Source organism: Mirounga angustirostris, unplaced genomic scaffold (genome assembly GCF_029215605.1).
Source record: "Mirounga angustirostris isolate CCGP_5_RB_7025 unplaced genomic scaffold, mMirAng1.0.hap1 SCAF_7, whole genome shotgun sequence".
Taxonomy (NCBI): domain Eukaryota; kingdom Metazoa; phylum Chordata; class Mammalia; order Carnivora; family Phocidae; genus Mirounga; species Mirounga angustirostris.
Window position 1 is genome coordinate 81,834,359 of NW_026991715.1, and position 17,589 is coordinate 81,851,947.

At 33.7% G+C, this 17,589-nt stretch overlaps 1 long non-coding RNA gene across 1 annotated transcript in view; it reads left to right on the forward strand.

The window, feature by feature from the left end:
- The window catches only part of LOC123860983 (uncharacterized), a 955,410-nt gene extending 938,039 nt beyond the window's left edge, over window positions 1-17,371 (forward strand). The window contains exon 9 of the long non-coding RNA XR_010412903.1: window positions 17,001-17,371. This is a non-coding gene — a long non-coding RNA (uncharacterized LOC123860983). The remainder of the gene's footprint in view (window positions 1-17,000) is intronic.
- The last annotated feature ends 218 nt before the right edge of the window (window positions 17,372-17,589 follow it).

Consider the following 17,589-nt stretch of genomic DNA (forward strand, 5'->3'; position numbering starts at 1 on the left):
GTTTTGAAATCTGAAATTTTGAGATTAAAGTGGATTTATGTCCAGTGATAAAGCTAACTGGAACCCAAAATATGAACATATAAACCATTATATTTTCACTTATTCATTACACATTCCTTCAGTTTATTTTGTCTGTCATTAAAAATCAAGCATGATGTCAGCATTAGAAAGCATCTCATTTTGTTTCCTAACAAAACTTAATGCATAGACTGTTATTTATTTTTCACTGACATTACTATATTAGTGTGAGTTGTTGATAAGCTAATTTACAATGGGAGACAAGATCAAGGCTTACCCTTAGGCTGATTTATCATAGTTCATATATTTGCTAACAGGCTGGCAAGTGAAGCCTTTGAGCATATAATGAATTTACAGTGTCTACCCATTATATCACACCAGGTTATTAGTTAACCTATTCCTTGTATATTCATATTCTTTTATATTGAGTTTCAGCAGCAAATGAATAGAGTTGTATTACCTCAATAGGATAAATTCCAAATGTTCAAATGTTTAGCCATTCTGAAATCATATGCCACAATTTATTATACTGATAGTTTACTGCAGTACCTTGCATTCAATTTATAAATTAATTACAAATCATAAAAAAAAGCACAAACAATTTTGGAGCTGGAAGGGAATCTTAGAAATGATGTTGTCCAACTTCATTTTATAGATAACAAAATGAAATGGCAAGAGATGGGAAATAACTTGTCAATGTAACAGAGCTAGTTTGAAACAAGACTTAGAGTAGGCTTCCCTGACACTTTTTATTTGATAAAACCTTTTCATTAAACACATCAAATCATCCTGAAATTACATTTGTTTTCCTGTGAATAATTGCTAGTAACTGAATGTGTTTTTTAGGGGAAGACATTTTTATAAGTGCTTAACAAATTAAATCATGCTTTATAGTCATTGTTGTTTAGTATCAAAGAGAAAGATACATATACTGGAGTGGTAAAAACACCCATAACTGTTCAGAGATAGATGGTAACACTCATACGCATAAGTCTGAAGAGGCAAACTCTTATTATTCATTGTGTGTCATAAAAAGCTTACATAAAAAAGGACTGAATATAGTTAATAGGAATAAATATAAAAATTATATGGTTTACTCATACCAAAAATAAATTCAGGAAGTTATTATAAATTCATTTTAATGTTCAGGTTTAACGATCCAGCATACCGTACCATGTTTCAGTCATATTGGGTAAAACTTGAATTATTATTTATCATGTTTTTAAACATGTCAGAAATATTCCCCTAACATTGTTCTTATCTCAATAATTTCTTTGAAAGTATATGTTCATAAACATTTAATTAAGAAAAATTTGGGGGTCAGATATTCAACTTTTTTGACCATCTAGACTCTTTCTAATTTATGGAACTTGAGCTGCGGTGCTCATGGCAATGCTAACCTGAAGATGTTTGCCTTCTAGTCTGTCTCCTAAAAAGAGTCCTAGAAATATGAATTGTAAATTATAGCATTATATGGTTTCCTTTTATGGAATTATATGAGACTGAGAAATCAAATCCACACTGGAGATATAAGTTCTTAAAACACACTTTAATATTTTATACTTCAATTTAATTTCTATAAGATGTATCTTTCTGTTTCTAAGAGGAAAAAGACATTTAAAAGTCTCCCTTAAGAATCTTTCAAGAATTGAAACAATGAATAGTTCTGGAAGAGATAATAATTTGAGAAGATAAAGATTAGTGAATCAGAAGATTGGTTACTAAATTTTCCTTAGTATACATTTATAGTTTTAAAATTTTTAATTACATTTTGATCATTAACTATAGATTTTGTACATTCCAAGTGTAGGATCAGCTTGAAATATATCCATATGATATACATATATTTTAAAGTCCAGGTGTGATTTTTTTTTCTCCATGATAGCTACTTTCCAAACAATGAAAATTGCAGCCATGTGAAGAACACATTAAGAATATTTATATGAGAAATACCATGTTCATATTTTGGTGGAATATTAAAGGATTTCAAATACAAGCAAAACACAGCTAAGATGGAGTATAATTAATTTACATGATATGGTGTACTTTACAAAACAATGGCATTTTTCACAGAATTAATACTACCTATATCATTCCATCGTGTGAGTCAATTAGGTTCCTGTCAGCAAGGCCAGAAGAGGAGAAAATGAAGGAATAAGTAGGTCATTGTAGATGATTGAATAAAGGAACAGAAAGGGAGGGAAGATTCAAGGTCAAGATGGATGCTTCAAACCCAGTTGATGACAGAAGAGAAGAAAGAGGGAAGTTAGAAAGACAAGATGGCATGAAGCAAAAGTTGTATTTTTTAAAGAAGTTTAGCTGAGAAGAAAAGTGAAGCCAATTGGTAGGACGCTTTAGACATGCATAGTACTAGAGCAATTTAATTTTTTTCTCAAGCTCACTTTCTTTCTGGATGTTTTAAAATCTTTCCTGGCTTATTAAATGGTTCAGAAACATGGAGATACTGCTTTTTTTTTTTATGACAGCTATGTTGAGATATAATTCACATAATTCACCCATTTAAAGGATACAATTCAATAATTTAATAGATTTACAAATTTGTGCAACCATGCATACAATCAATTTTAGAACATTTTATCATCCCAAAAAGAAACTCTTCATGTATTAGCAATTGCTGTCCATTTCCCCAAACACCCTAATCCTAGGTAACCATTAATCTACCCACTGACACTATAGATTTGCCCATTCTGGACAATTCATATGATGGAATCATTCAACATGTGGTCTTTAATGAATGATTTCTTTCACTTAACAATGTTTTCAAGGTTTATCTGTGTTGTAGCACATATCAGTACTTCACTGATTTTTATTCCTAAGTATTATGTCATTGCATGGATATACCACAAATTATCTATTCTTCAGTTGATGTACATTTGAGTTATTTCTATTTTTTTGGCTAACATGAATAATCTGCCATGAACACTGGTGAAGTTTTTCTGTGGATATATTTTCATTTCTCCTGGATATATCCCTATCAGTGGAATTCCTGGGTCTTATGGTAGCTCTATGTTTAATGTTTGGAAGAACTGCCAGAGTTTTCCAAAGTGGTTTATTTTTCCCCCCACAATAGTTGCATCATTTTTTATTTCCACCACAGTATATGAAAATTTCAATTTATGCGTATCCTGTCAACACTTATTATTATCTGTCTTTTTAGTTATAGTCATCTCAGTGAATGTGAAGCGTTATCTCATGGTAATTTTAATTTCCATTTGTCTTATGACTAATGATACTATCTTTAAAGTCCTTACTGGCATGTTTTTATACCTGCTTTGAAGAAATCTCTATTTAGATTTTTTGCCCATTTTAAATTGGGTTATTTGTCTTGTTATTATTGAGTTGTTAAGTATTCTTTATATATACTAGATACAAGTCTCTTATCAGACATATGATTTGTATATTTTCTTCCATTCTGTGGTTTGTCTTTTCATTTTCTTGTAAGTGTTCTTTGAAGCACAAAAGCTTTAATTTTTGATGAAGTACAGTTTATCAAATTTTTTTTTCTTTTGTTGCTTGTGTTTTGGTGTCACATCTAAGAATGATTTGTCAAATCTGAAGTCATAAAGGTCTCTCCCTAAGAGTTCTACCTTCTAGGAGTTTATGGCTTTAGGACTCACATTTAGGTCTTTGACCCACTCAGTGTAAACTTTTGTGTATGAATATCCAGGGTCCTAGCACCATTTGTTGGAGCATTAATTATGTCCCCACTGAATTATTGATAAAATCAATTATTATTATTATTATTATTATTATTATCATCTTAGAGAGAGAGTGCGAGTGGGGTTGGGGAGGAAGGGGCAGAGAGGCAGAGAGAGAGAGAGAGAGAGAGGATCTTAAGCAGGCTCCACCGCCCTGCTCATAGCCTGACGCAGGGCTCAATCTCATGACCCTGGGATCAATACCTGAGCCAAAATCAAGAGTTGGCCATTTAACTGACTGAGGCACCCAGGTGTCCCCCAGCTTAATTATTTTGGTATCCTTATTGAAAGTCACTTGACCATAAATGTGAGGGCTTATTTCTATTCCACTGATCTATGTACCTATTTTTATGCCAGTACCAAACATAATTACTGTGGCATGGTAGTAAGTCTTGAAATTGGGACAGCAAGTCCTCCAACTTTGTTTTTTTCAAAATTGTTTAGATATTTTGGTGGCCTGAATTTTGATGTGAATGTAAGGGTTTGTCAGTTTCTGCAAAGAAACCAGCTGGGATTTTGCTAGAGATTGTGTTAAATCTGAAGACCAATTTGGGAGTATTGGCATCTTCCCCAAATTAAGTCTTATAGTCCATGAAGATGGAATATCTTTACATATATTTATATCTTTAATTTCTTTCAAGAGTGTTTTGTAGATTTCATAGTATTATTTTTGCCATTTCTTTGGTTAAATTTACTCTTCAGTATTTTATTTTTTATGCTATTACAAAGGGAATTGTAAATTTCATTTTCAGATTTTTCACTGCCAGAGAAATATAGAGAAATATAATTGATTTTTGTATATTGATCTTGTGTCGTGCAACCTTACTGAGCTCATTTATTAATTCTATTAGTTTTTTAATGGAATATTTAAGATTTTCTATCTACAAGATCATGGAGGTAGTTTTACCTCTTTTCCAATCAGGATATATATTATTTCATTTTAAACCTAATTGTCCAGGAATGAATCTCCAATACAATGTTGAATAGAAGTAGTGAGAGCAGACATTCAGTCTTGTTCCTGATCTTAGGATTTAAGATTCATTCTTTTACCATTAAGTATAATGTTAGTTTAGTTTTTAATAAATATCCTCTGTCAGGTTGTGTGTGGTACTGGACTTAGGTAACTAGTATTTTATTAAAGATTTTTGGTTCTACGTTTATGAGATAATGTTTTTTAATTTTCTTTTCTTTTGATGTCTTTGTCTCATTTGGTATCAGTTTAATACTGGCCTCACTAAACAAGTTGGGAAGTGTTTCTTCCTTTTCTGTATTTTGGAAGGTTTTATGGAAGAACTGGTATCAGTTCTTCTTTAAATGCTTGGTAGAATTCACCAGGGAAGCCATATGAACCTGGGCTTTTCTTCTTGGGAGTTTTTGGTTAAAAATTCAATCTCTGCAATTCTTAAAAGTGTATTCACATTATCTGTTTCTTCTTCGTGGTTTGTGTCTTCTAGGAATTTATGCATTTTCTATGAGTTATCTAATTTTTGATCTTCATTTGTTTATATTATTTCCTTAAAATCCTTTTAATTTTATAAGGTCAATAGCAATGTCCCCGCATTCCTCATTTTAGTAATTTGAGTCTCCTCTCTTTTGCTTCATTGGTATAACAAAAGATTTATCAATTTTGTTGATTCCATTTAGTGTTATATTGAGATACCTTAATTTACTTCTGTACTTTTTGTTTTCTGTATGTTTCATGTCCCTTTTCTTTCTTTTCCCTCCTTTGTATTTTCTTTTTCATAAAGTACATATTTTATAGAGTAAAATTTTAGTCCCTTTAATGATATTTCACTAAATATTTTGAGTTACTTTCTTATTGATTGCTCTTGGGCTTACAGTATATATCTTCACTTATAAGAAATTATTTTCAGATACATAATTAGTTTATTCCAGTGAGATATAAGATGTTAGTGAATCCTCCAAATTATCTCTATCTTCTGTATTCCATACAAACACCCATAGATATAGCTCCAAAAATAAATTGTTATAATTATCACTTTATGTAATTTGATGTCTACTGAGGAACTGAGAGAAGAAAGAAGAGCAAGTATGTATTTATGTATTTGTTTATTAGTCTCCTTTTGTTCCATTTTTGGTTCTCTTCATTTGTTTCTCTTGACTCAAGTTACCATCTGCCATATCCTCACTCCAGTACATATTTGTTTCCACACACATCCTTTGTGTTTTTATCATCGCATATGTTGTATCTCTATATATTACAGGCCCAACAATCCATAAACATATATGCATAAACATTTATGTAATTGTTTTTAAATAAGGTAAGAAAAAAGGAAAAATATTGATGCTATGCTTTCTTTTATTATGTAAAAATCGTCACTGAGGCTGTGTGTGTGTGCGTGTGTGTATGTGTAGGTGCACATATGTGAGCATACACATATTTAAATTGCTGCCTGGGGTCACTTGCTTTTAGCCTGAAGAATTTCCTTTATATTTCTTATAAGACAGGTTGGTCTGCTAGCAATAGATTTTTCCAGTTTCTTTCTTTATTTCTGTGTATTCTGGGAAAGCTAATTCTGTCTTCATTTTTAAAGATAGTTTTTTCTGGATATAAGATCCTTGTTTTACATCAAAGGCACAAGCAACAAAAACAAAAATAAACAAGTGGGACTACATCACATTAAATAACTTCTGAACAGCAAAAGAAACAAAATGAAACAGCAGACTATGGAATGGGAGGTATTTGTATTTGTAAATATTTCTAAACCATATATCTGATAAGGGGTTAATAGCCCAAATATATGAACAACTCGTATAACTCGATATCAAAAAACAACTATTAATCCAATTTAAAAATAGGCCAAGGACCTGAATAGATACTTTCCAAAGGAGACATACAAATGCTCAACAGGTACGTAAAAAGATGCTCCAGATCACTAGTCATCAGGGAGTTGCAAATCAAAACCCTAAGGAGTTATACTGCATTGTTAGAATGGCTGTTATCCAAAGGGCAAAAGATAACAAGTGTTGATGAGGATGTGGAGAAAAGGGAATCCTTGTCTCCTGTTGGTGGGAATGAAAATTTGAATAACCATTATGGAAAACAGTATGGAACTTCCTAAAAGGATTAGAAATAGAACTATCACATGATTCAGCAACTGCACTTCTGGGTATATATCCAAAAGCAATGATAATGGGATCTTGAAGAGATAAGAGATATCTGCACTCCCTTACTCATTGCAGCATATTTATAAGAGTGAAGATAGGGAAACAACCTAAGTGTTCCACAGTGGATGAATGAATAAAGAGAGGTGATATACACTATCTAATATAAAATTAAATATAAAATATCTAATATATTGGAATATCATCCAATTATAAAAAAAGAAGAAAATCCTGCAATTTGCAACTTGAGAGAATCTTCAAGGCATTCTGCTAAGTGAAATAAGTCAGACAGGGAAAGGCAAATTCTGTCTGATCTCATATGCAGAATCTAAAATAGCTGAATTAATAGAAAAAGAGAGAGACTAGTGGTTGACTGAGGCTTAGAGTTCGAAGGAATAAGATGTTGGTCAAAGGGGTCAAACTCCCAGTTATATGATTAATAAGTTCTGAGGATCTAATATGCAGCATGGTGATTACAGCTGATGGTACTGTATTGTTTACTTGAAAGTTGCCAAGAGTAACTCTTAAATGTTCTCACCTCACATGTACAATAGAATGGTAACTATGTGAGGTGATGGATGGATTAACTAACCTTATTGTGGTAAACATTTTGCAATATATATGTATATCAAATCATCACTTTGTACCCTTTTTACTTATACAACGTTATATGTCAATTGTACCTCCATAAAGCTGGGGAAAAGGAGATTTTTGTTGATATTTTTTTTTTCAGCACTTAAAATGTCATTTCACTGCTTTCAAGCCTCCATTGTTTCTATGAAGATACCAGTTTTTAATCTTAGGATTTTTTGTAAGCCAGTAGTCATTTTTCCCTTGCTTTAAAATTTGTCTTTGTCTTTGTATTTCATTCTTACCGAGATATGTCTGGGTATGGATCTCTGTATCTACCCTATTTGGAATTTGTTGAGCTCCATGGATGTATAGATCAATGTTTTTTAATCAAATTGTGAAGTTTTCAGCCATTGTTTTCTGGAACTTTCTGGTTCTTTTCCTTTTCCTCTTAGTACTCTAATCATGCATATTTCCTGTGCTTTAATGTTGTCCTACATTTCTCTAAGGTTATGTTGATTTCCTTCATTCTTTTTCTTGCTGTTCTTCAAACTGCATTCCCTATCAAATTGTCTTCAACTTTACTGATTCTTTCTTCTATCAATGTCTTCTGTTGATCTTCCCTAGAGACTTTTTTATCCCCAGAAGTTTCAGTCACTGAATGTTTCAATCCCAGAAGTTCCATTTTGTTAATTTTTATAATTTTTGTTTCCTTATTGATAGTCTCTATTTGATAAAGCATAGTTAACACAGCTACACTTATTTCCTTATGTATTGTTTCTTTAGTTTTTTGACCATTGAACATCCTAATAATGGCTTCTTTGAAATCTTTGTTAAATCTGACATCTAGACCCTCTCACAGGAAGTTTGTGTTGCTTGCATTTTTTTTTTCCATATATGGGTCACACTTCCCTGTTTCTTTGTATGTCTTGTAATTTTTTTGTGAAAACTGCACTTTTTAGGCATTTAAAGAAGCTCTGGATACTGATTCCCTCTCATCCTCCAGGGGTTTTTTTGTTTTGTTTTTGTTTTTGTTTTTATTTGCTTGTTTAATGACTTGGCTAGACTATTTCAGTCATGTCTATTTCCTCTGCTATATGAAGCCTCTGATGTTTCTCAAAAGGCTCAGTTTTGGGTATCTAGACAGCCATTCTAAAATGACGTGTTTTTTAGCAGGACTCTGTCTTATTCTCTGATTTCTCTGTTAAGGTGCTTGCCTTATTTAGCATCATCTCAAACTCCATCTCCACTAATTTGAGGCTGATTGCTGTATTGTTTTCAAAAATAACCTGGGGAGTAAATTACCCCTCAGTCTAATCTAGTTAAATTTAGCTTTCCTGGGTGCCTCAGTTGGTTGAGCCTCCCTCTTGATTTCAGCTCAGGTCATGAGATCAAGCCCTGCGTGGGGGTCCTGAACTCAATGGAGTGTGCCTGTCCCTCTCCCTATCCCTGGGCCTGCCCCCCCACGCCTCTCTCCCCTGCTTGTGTGCCCCTGGTGCGTGTGCTTCTCTCTCTCTCTTATTCTCAAATAAATAAATAAAATCTTTAAAAAAGATAGCTTTCTTTGCAGGAATAGTTTATCCGGCCAGTCTTTGAGATTTATTCTGACCCCAAGAGTGATTTCTTTAGCTTTCTTTTTCCTTGGTGTACTCTCTTAAACTAGCTGGCATATGATCTAGCTTCTTCTCAATGAGCTGCCAGCCTCCTTCTCTTAACTGCTTACCTTCAAAATCTCTGCTGTTTTCAATCATAACTACTTAGGCTTCAACTCCTCACACGGTTTCATATAAAGTCAGTTACTTTCAGGAAAGCTTTCGACCTCTTCCTTCTTACATATTACCTCATCCCCTCGTCAGAATCTCTGCACTCCTGCTCCAGAGTTGTGTAAGGGTCCAGTAGCCGGCTTAAGTCTTATAGCAAATAAGGTGCTGGGTAAGAATGGTAGCCTCTGGTGTTCTCAGTTTGTATCTACTTATGTGGAACTTCCGCTCTGTAAGCAAGATGGGGAAAAGGCAATCAGAGCGTCAGTATGTTTGGCCTATTACTCCTGGGGTAAGTTCTTTGCACTGTGAGTGGGGGCTGGGTGGAGGAAGTGAGCCTCAGACCTCATGGCCACGTTGATCAGTATTTTAGCCTTTGCAACTTAAAACTTGGAGGGGGTGGTGATATGACAAATGCTGGTAGCTGATAAAAACTGTGTTCCTTGACTGGGACCTAAGAGGAAAGGAAGCTCCAGGTTTTATCTAGACCTGCCTGGAGCAGAGCTTCTGACATTCTGAGCAGGAGGATGAGGCAAGGAGGGAGATGGTCAAGGCCCAAGTGCCACAGCCCCCTACGGTTTTATAGAGATTTAGTAGATTTCTTTCAGCATTTTTTTTTTTCATTTTGTTTGTCCTTGGGATAACTTCCAGGTGTTTGTTTGTTTTCTGTTCTTGTTTTGTTTTTTACTTCCCAATACTTTAAATGATAACTTATTTGTCTTTTACAAATTTTCACTTACACCAGTATAGTTTGCTGGAGAGTGGATATGGCTTCTCACTGTGCCATTATGAAAGTTAGGAACAATTTGAATACAGCTGATATTTCATATAGTAAGGATGGTAATATTTACAAAATCAATAGATAACTTGGCAAACTAGCTGTGTGGTAGAGATAGAGTTGTTAACCTCATGGTTGCTTTCATGGATCCTGTTTCTATTGGGCTTATTTCTCTTAAGACAGACATTAAATAATAAAATAAATAGTATATTTAGAAAATGAATATTAAGAAGCAACAAAATAACAGTAAAAAGGAGCATAATGTTACAGTGGTATAAAGAGAATGGCAAGAACACTGTAGCAGAGTGATTTGGGAAGGCCTTACTAAGCACGTGGTAGTAGAGCTGAGGTTGGAAGAAGAAGCCAAGCATGTGAACAGTCCAGGGGTGATGATTGCAGAGAGAGGAAGATGAAGAAGTTTTCCATAATCACCATAGCTAGTAATTTCACATTTTCAGCCAGACCTTTGGCACTATTCTAAGTGCTTTATTTACACATTAACCCACTTCAAACATCACAAGAGTCTTATGATGTTAGTGCTGTATTATGTCTGTTTTATAAATAACACTGAGGCAAGTAAATGGCACAGCTGAGGTGAAAATACAGGAAGTCAGGGTCTTTCTCGAAGGGCAGATATTATAGAGTCATATTTAACACCTACGTGCCAACCTTGGAGAGAGGAGTCTTATTAAAGTTTTTAATGTGAAAGAAGATTTGATGGAAAGAAGACCCTGAGTTTCAGCTTTTATTTTGAACTTTTGGGTGAAAAGATGACAAAAAGTGTCATAGTCCAAGTGGTTAATAAGATCAAGGGGAAATTGCACTTTGTTTTGCTTTTGTTGTTGTTGCTGTTCTTTAAAGGTTGATAATAATCCAAGCAAAGAGCTACTAGAGACAGAGAAATTAAATATGCAGGAATCAGTGTAAATAATTGAATAAGGTCCTAATGGTAGAAGGAATTGGGATCCAAAGCATAAGAAAAGTATTATAGAGGAGTTAGGCTTTGGGGAGCTATTTTTTGTGATAAAAGTTATACTCTTTGCAAAGCCTTGAGGTTGAGGTAATTTCTAAAATTAGCAAGAATATAAAATTTAAAGCTAAGAAGGAACTTGGAATCAGATGAGGAAGGAAATAAAAAGAAAGATGAGTAAGTACATTTACCTTTTCTCAAATAACAGTGTTGCCAAATGCCAATAGAGTCTACAAATTCAAATATAGGGGCCATCAAATGTTTTTCAAATAAACTAAAAACAGATGAATTTTCACGATTTAAAATATTCATGTTTCTAGAAGCTGTTTTAAAATTTTGTTTATGTAATAAATGCATTATATGTGTGTTAGAGGGATAGAGTCATTTTATTTTCATGTTAATAGAGGGGATAAAAGAGAAAAACCTTAGTGATTAGGCAGATGTACAGAAGTAAGTAAAAAAAAAAAATGATCATAGCTACACTTCAATTAGCTTATGTACCTGAAGGGAAAAATATATGCCATGATGAGTTTCAATAATAGTTCAATTACAGTAGATCTTGTGAAGGTCCAGTTAGAGGCTTGACAACAAATATATCAAATTCAAAAATAGTTTCTGAGAGTCAGTTGAAGGCACTGACAAGCAGTTATATATTTACATAGAAATCCAAAATCAAATAAAGTTGTCTTAGTCATCCATATAGCAGCTAATTGACCAGATGTATTCCAAAATAATACCACCTCATATTTGCATCATAGAAGTAAATGAAATTGTTAAACCAATTTCATCTAAATAAGGGAGAATAAAATGAAATTTGCAAACATTAACATAAGATTCAATAGCTGACATAAAGCATTTGTGGAAATGTGAAGAGCTCCTAGAAGACTAAGGAAAATGCATTGCCTTAAATGTCCTTCAAAAAGTCTTTAAAACGTCTTGCATCAAGTAAGAGTAACATGACAATTATACTAACAGAGAGGTTATAACTATTTGGTATCTATGTTACAATAATATGTACTCTATCATAAAATGAAAAAAAGTGATGTGACATTTTTAAGACATTGGATGATGAAAATACTGAATGTTTTATCACCATCACCTTTATCCAGTGTTGTTTTCTTTATTCTGATTTTGTGTATTGATGATGTGGCAATTGAACTGAAAGATCGATTTCTTGCTTATATTGTGCATGTTGCAAGTTTGATCTTCAAAAAGTAATGGTTATGCCAAGTTTCCCTTTTTTATTTGTTGTATTGCCCAAAGAAAAACTGTTGATAAATTAAATTTTATCCTGTTTTCTTGTCCTTTGCAAAAACAAACACCCCTCCAAAAAGCCCTAGCAATTTTGCAACAATCTATACCTGAATAATCACGCAAAAAAGTGAAGCCCAAGTATGGGCTGGGTATCTGAGGGAGAGTGGTCAAAGGAACCAAGTTTAATTTTTTTCTAGCCCAAAAGGCATATCATCAACTAGATGTTAGGTCATATATTCTGAAGTTGCTTACGAAGTTCACATTCAGTCTTTTCAAAACAGTTCATTTTATATTTAGTAATTCTATGGGGGGGCAGGTGGTGGGTGAAAATGAAATATATATGAAATATGAAACAACACAAAGGAAAAGAAGAATTATAAAAAAAGCTAGGAGTATCTGGTGATAAGTTAATGGTTTTAGGGTAGCTGTCCTTATTAGTGGACAAGATTGGGAGACACTAGTCATTTAAATTTAGCCTAAAGTCAGATTTGTTTAAGAGAGAAAGAGAGAGAGAGGGAGGGAGATGTTATACCACAGGTAAAGAGATAGAGGAATAAACTATTTGATATAGGAGGGTTTTTTTTTTTTTTAAGATTTTATTTATTTGACAGAGAGTGAGCACAAGCAGGGGGAGCAGCAGACAGAGGGCTCAGGGAGAAGGAGAAGCAGACTCCCTGCTCAGCAAGGGGCCCGATGTGGGGCTCGATCCCAGGACCCTGGGATCATGACCTGAGACAAAGGCAGACACTTAACCGACTGAGCCACCCAGGTGCCCCTGATATAGAAGTTTTATGCTAAAATTATCTTTGTACACCTAGACAAAATATTCCAAATTTTTCAAGATTTTACCACTTCATTAGTAGGTAAGAATCATACACTCTTCTGTAGCACTGTGACAGAAATGGCCCAGCTGAACCTAGATCCATACTATCATGAACCAGGAAGGTCAAATACAATTTCAAGGATTCAGACTCAAGCCAGGTTTCAGCCTCTGGCCAATAAATAAAGTTTATTGTTTGCCTTTATGCATTTTAGTGTTATTTTAACAGTTAAGAAGCTGCTTTTGATAACATTGAATGTGTATGCAAATTTATAGCTAAAAGAATATATGTTGTAGCATTGTTTCTACTAACAAAAAGGAAATATATTTTCATCAACTGTGTGTCACTGTATGTATTAGGAGCTCAATACAATGAAATACTATTTAGTAATTGAAAAGTAGCCATACATGAATATTGGTTGACATGGAAACACAATCCTATATTACTGACTAAAGCTAGCTGCAAAATAACTACATTCATGAAAATATATTTTCATTACCTTGTCTACCTATTTTTAATACCCTCTTCAGCACAGGTAATCTAAACATTTTAAGGTGTCTTTTTATTTTGTTGTTCTCTTATATCATGGACATTCCTGTTGTACCTGTGGTGTTAATTTACAATATTATTAGTGAGCTATTACCCTACCTTTTGAACATTGTGTTCTTTTTAAGATAAATCTGTTTCCTTATGTAAATATGAACTTTGCTTTTTTCTAAGTATTAGTAAGATACTTCATTTGATGCATTTGTCTCATACTGTCCTTATGATTGAATTTCCAGCTAATCTTTAGTGGAATCTATCATACTCAGGACATGAACCTGTATGGTCGTGTAAACCAATTGCTTTGATTTTTTTTCTGTAACACCAAAGTGTAATGTAACCTATACAAACCAATCCATTTGATTTTGAAATTAAGGTGCAGTAACATCATAAAATAAGCTGAGTAGCTTATGCTCCTTTTTATTTTCTCAAAGAACTTTGCAAGAGGTGAATTAATTGTTCCTTAAAATTTTGGTACAATTTCGCTATACATATATATGTGCTCATTTTATTTTTTAATTTCTTTACTACCTGCTAATCTATTAGTTTCTCTGTATTTTTGCTCTAGTTTAGGTTCTTTTTTTTGATGACAAATATGTTCATTTTATCAAATAACAAAATTTATTTTACAATAAATTATGAAAGGAATCAGTCTTATTCTCTTCATCCTCATTTGCAATAGGAAGGGCAGATGGACCTGTCTTGGGTAGTTATTCACTTCACAGATTTTTAATTGAAATCATTTTTACCTTTCATGTCTTCATTGAAGTAGAAAACATCCTCTGTATGGCATAGTTGAATAACAGGACAGCAAAAAAATGTTGATGCAGTATTTATATAATGCCAAGAAATATTCTAAGTGTTCCATGTTTGAGACCACAGGCTCTGGAGTCTGATTTTTGCCAGATTTGTGATCTGGAGCAAAATATTTAATCTCTATGGGCCTCAAGTGTATAATGTATAAAATTGTAGTAACATTGGACTATATGACGATGTAATATGTAATTTCAGTGGTTTTCTTTTTCTTGTTATTTCTTGTTTAAAAAAAAAAGTTAACAGAGAACCCTAATATATGAGAGAGAAAACTAGAACTGTTCTTTTTGAAATGGGTCTGGGGGCTCACCAACTTACTCTCCCTTATCTGTGTTCTCCTCTCCACTCCAAAACAGGTAGCTGAAGAAGTACCTCTTTCTTCCTTTCTTCCTTTCTTCCTTTCTTCCTTTCTTCCTTTCTTCCTTTCTTCCTTTCTTCCTTTCTTCCTTTCTTCCTTCCTTCCTTCCTTCCTTCCTTCCTTCCTTCCTTCCTTCCTTCCTTCCTTCCTTCCTTTCCTTTCCTTTCCTTTCCTTTCCTTTCCTTTCCTTTTTCTCCTTTCCTTTCCTTTCCTTATTTATTTGACAGAGACATAGCGAGAGAGTGAACACAAGCAGGGGGTAGTGGGAAAGGGAGAAACAGGCTTCCCGCCAAGCAGGGAGCCTGATGCAGGGCTCGATCCCAGGACCCTGGGATCATGACCTGAGTTGAAGGCAGACGCTTAATGACTAAGCCACCCAGGTGCCCCAAGAAGTACCTCTTTAGATATGGAAACATTCAGGGAACAGAGTTAAAAAAGAACTGTGTGATGTGATCAGAAATGAGTATCATTTGGCTACATTGTTAATTCTGCCCTAAGTAGAAGTTGGTAGTTTTAGGAGTGGGGTGAAGGAGTGGGGAGAAATGACATGTCTTCTTTCTTGTTTAACATCAGCACAGTAAGCACTCCACTTATTATTAGTACGTCACTGGACCATGTTTTGGCATGCAAGTGCTGGGCATAGGTAGTGGGACTAGAGTCTCTCTGTTTAGCTTTAGAGCAAGTGGAAGAAATCTGTCTTTGATGACAGACAAACCTGGGATCAGATCCTGGCCTCTGTTTACCAGAAAACTGTATGAAAGTTAAGTCATATGATGAGACTGAATTTGTTCATTTTTTAACTTTATGAGATAGCCCACCTTGCAAGATTATTTTGAAGAATTCTGGTGATATCTATAAAATTTCAGATTGTCTTTAATTTTAATGTTTGTAATGCATGGCACTGCCACTGTTTTACCTCAATTTTCAAGCCAAATGCTCCTGTTATATTACTAATAGTAGAGCTGGCCTTTATTGATACAGAAATGCCTCTTTGGACTTTACATAAAGTATTAGGGATTTACTAATTCTCTTAGAGGTATTACACAGTTACTTGACTGAAACTATACATAGTGCTTAAAGCAGTCTTGACTTTATCAATGTTAATTGACAAACCTATCTAATATTTTGCCTACTACCTGTTTTGACCACTACCGATACGGAGACTCATCCTGATCTTTATCTGCCTGAATATGCCTTTGCCTAAATCCAGTAGGGATGACTACACATCATTCCTGGTTGAGATAATCTGACACCCTGAACCTTATAAGACATTAACAATGCTTGAAGGCACAAGTTTTTTAAAAATTATTATATGACCATACAATAAGGTTGTAAGTGCTGGGATGACCTTCCTAGATCATGAATGATTCATCCTAAATCATGTAAATAATGAAAAAATTAATGAAAATCAATGAAAAAATCATCATAAAACATATTTAATTAGCACATGCTAAATGCTTCCAAAATGCTACTATAGAAAAATACGTACCTCTTATGATAAAGATGACTAAAAAATAAGTAATATTTTAGTAATCTCTTCTATTCTACAATAAGAAGTAATACCATCTCTCCAAATTTTATAATTAGCATAAAGTATATTATGAATATCTAAAGAAATACACATTTATATTGGAGTTTAAAATTTACATGTATTTTTATATACATGTGATAGTATATATGTATATATTTGTGTATGTGTGCATGTGCATGCATGAGATGCACTTGTGATTTTAGGAAAATTGTCTCATTTTTCATTCATGTTTCATTTGCATATGTCCAAGAATCTCACAAAAATGATTTAAAAATAAAATAAAATTAATTGATTCATACCTTTGAATAAGGCAGTACTTTCACCTCGACAACCCAGTGCAATTCCTGATATTCTTATTTATTAGTTCTGCTCTAAAGCCTACCTAACTATGTATATCAAAATGAAACAAAACATAATAGAACTTCACAAGTGACTGGTACACACCACAACTAAGAAGATTTCTTGAATTGTGAGCTGAAACAAGTCCTTCTTGCTATCTTCTGGAAGGTCCGATTCTATAAGGCTTTGGGAATCCTATCCAATCTCACTATGTAGCAAGAATGCTTTCCAGGAATGTTTCAAAAGTAAAGCTAATAAAGTGTTTCCCTCCGTAGAAAAGAGGGCTCCTTGTGATGAGTTTTTGAAACTTGTTTCTTAATGCAATTACTGGGAGAAATGAAACAGTAAATGTGGGTATTAGCATTATCCATCAACTATTTCCTTTTCTCTCTCTTCCTAGGTGAATGGGAGGATTCAACTTTCCTGCTACCTTTAAATGTGAATTGCTACAGCCAATGATATGTGAGAAGTGAAGCATACCATGTTTAAACAGTAAGTTTGAAGTGCTTGGGTACTTAACAATGTTTCCTGTTCTTTCCTCGTGCAGTACTGAGCTGTGTATTCTAGATAGTGACTACTGTGTCAGCATTAGGACCAGACTTAGAACATGATGACATAAAGCAGAGCCCTTGCTTGTCTGAAATGGACATGAACATGTCTGAAAAATTAATCTTTTTAAATTGTGTTTAATTGCTTGAGCTTTTTGAAGTTATTTATTTATTACTGCAGGATAACTTTAGCATACCCTGAGTGAAGCAAAAATTAAAATATTAAACTAGTAGTCATAAAGGTAAACCCTATTTTAGTATAACCATAGCAAGAGTGTTATAATTGTATATAATGATTTTTTTCATTTTGAAATTCTTGTCTCATATGTTAAATTCTCTACATGTATCAGATTTAATTCTCACAATGACTTTAAGAAATATTTAATACTTCATTCTCATTTTTACATCAGAAGAAACAAAGGCTTACAAAGGAAACAGAAA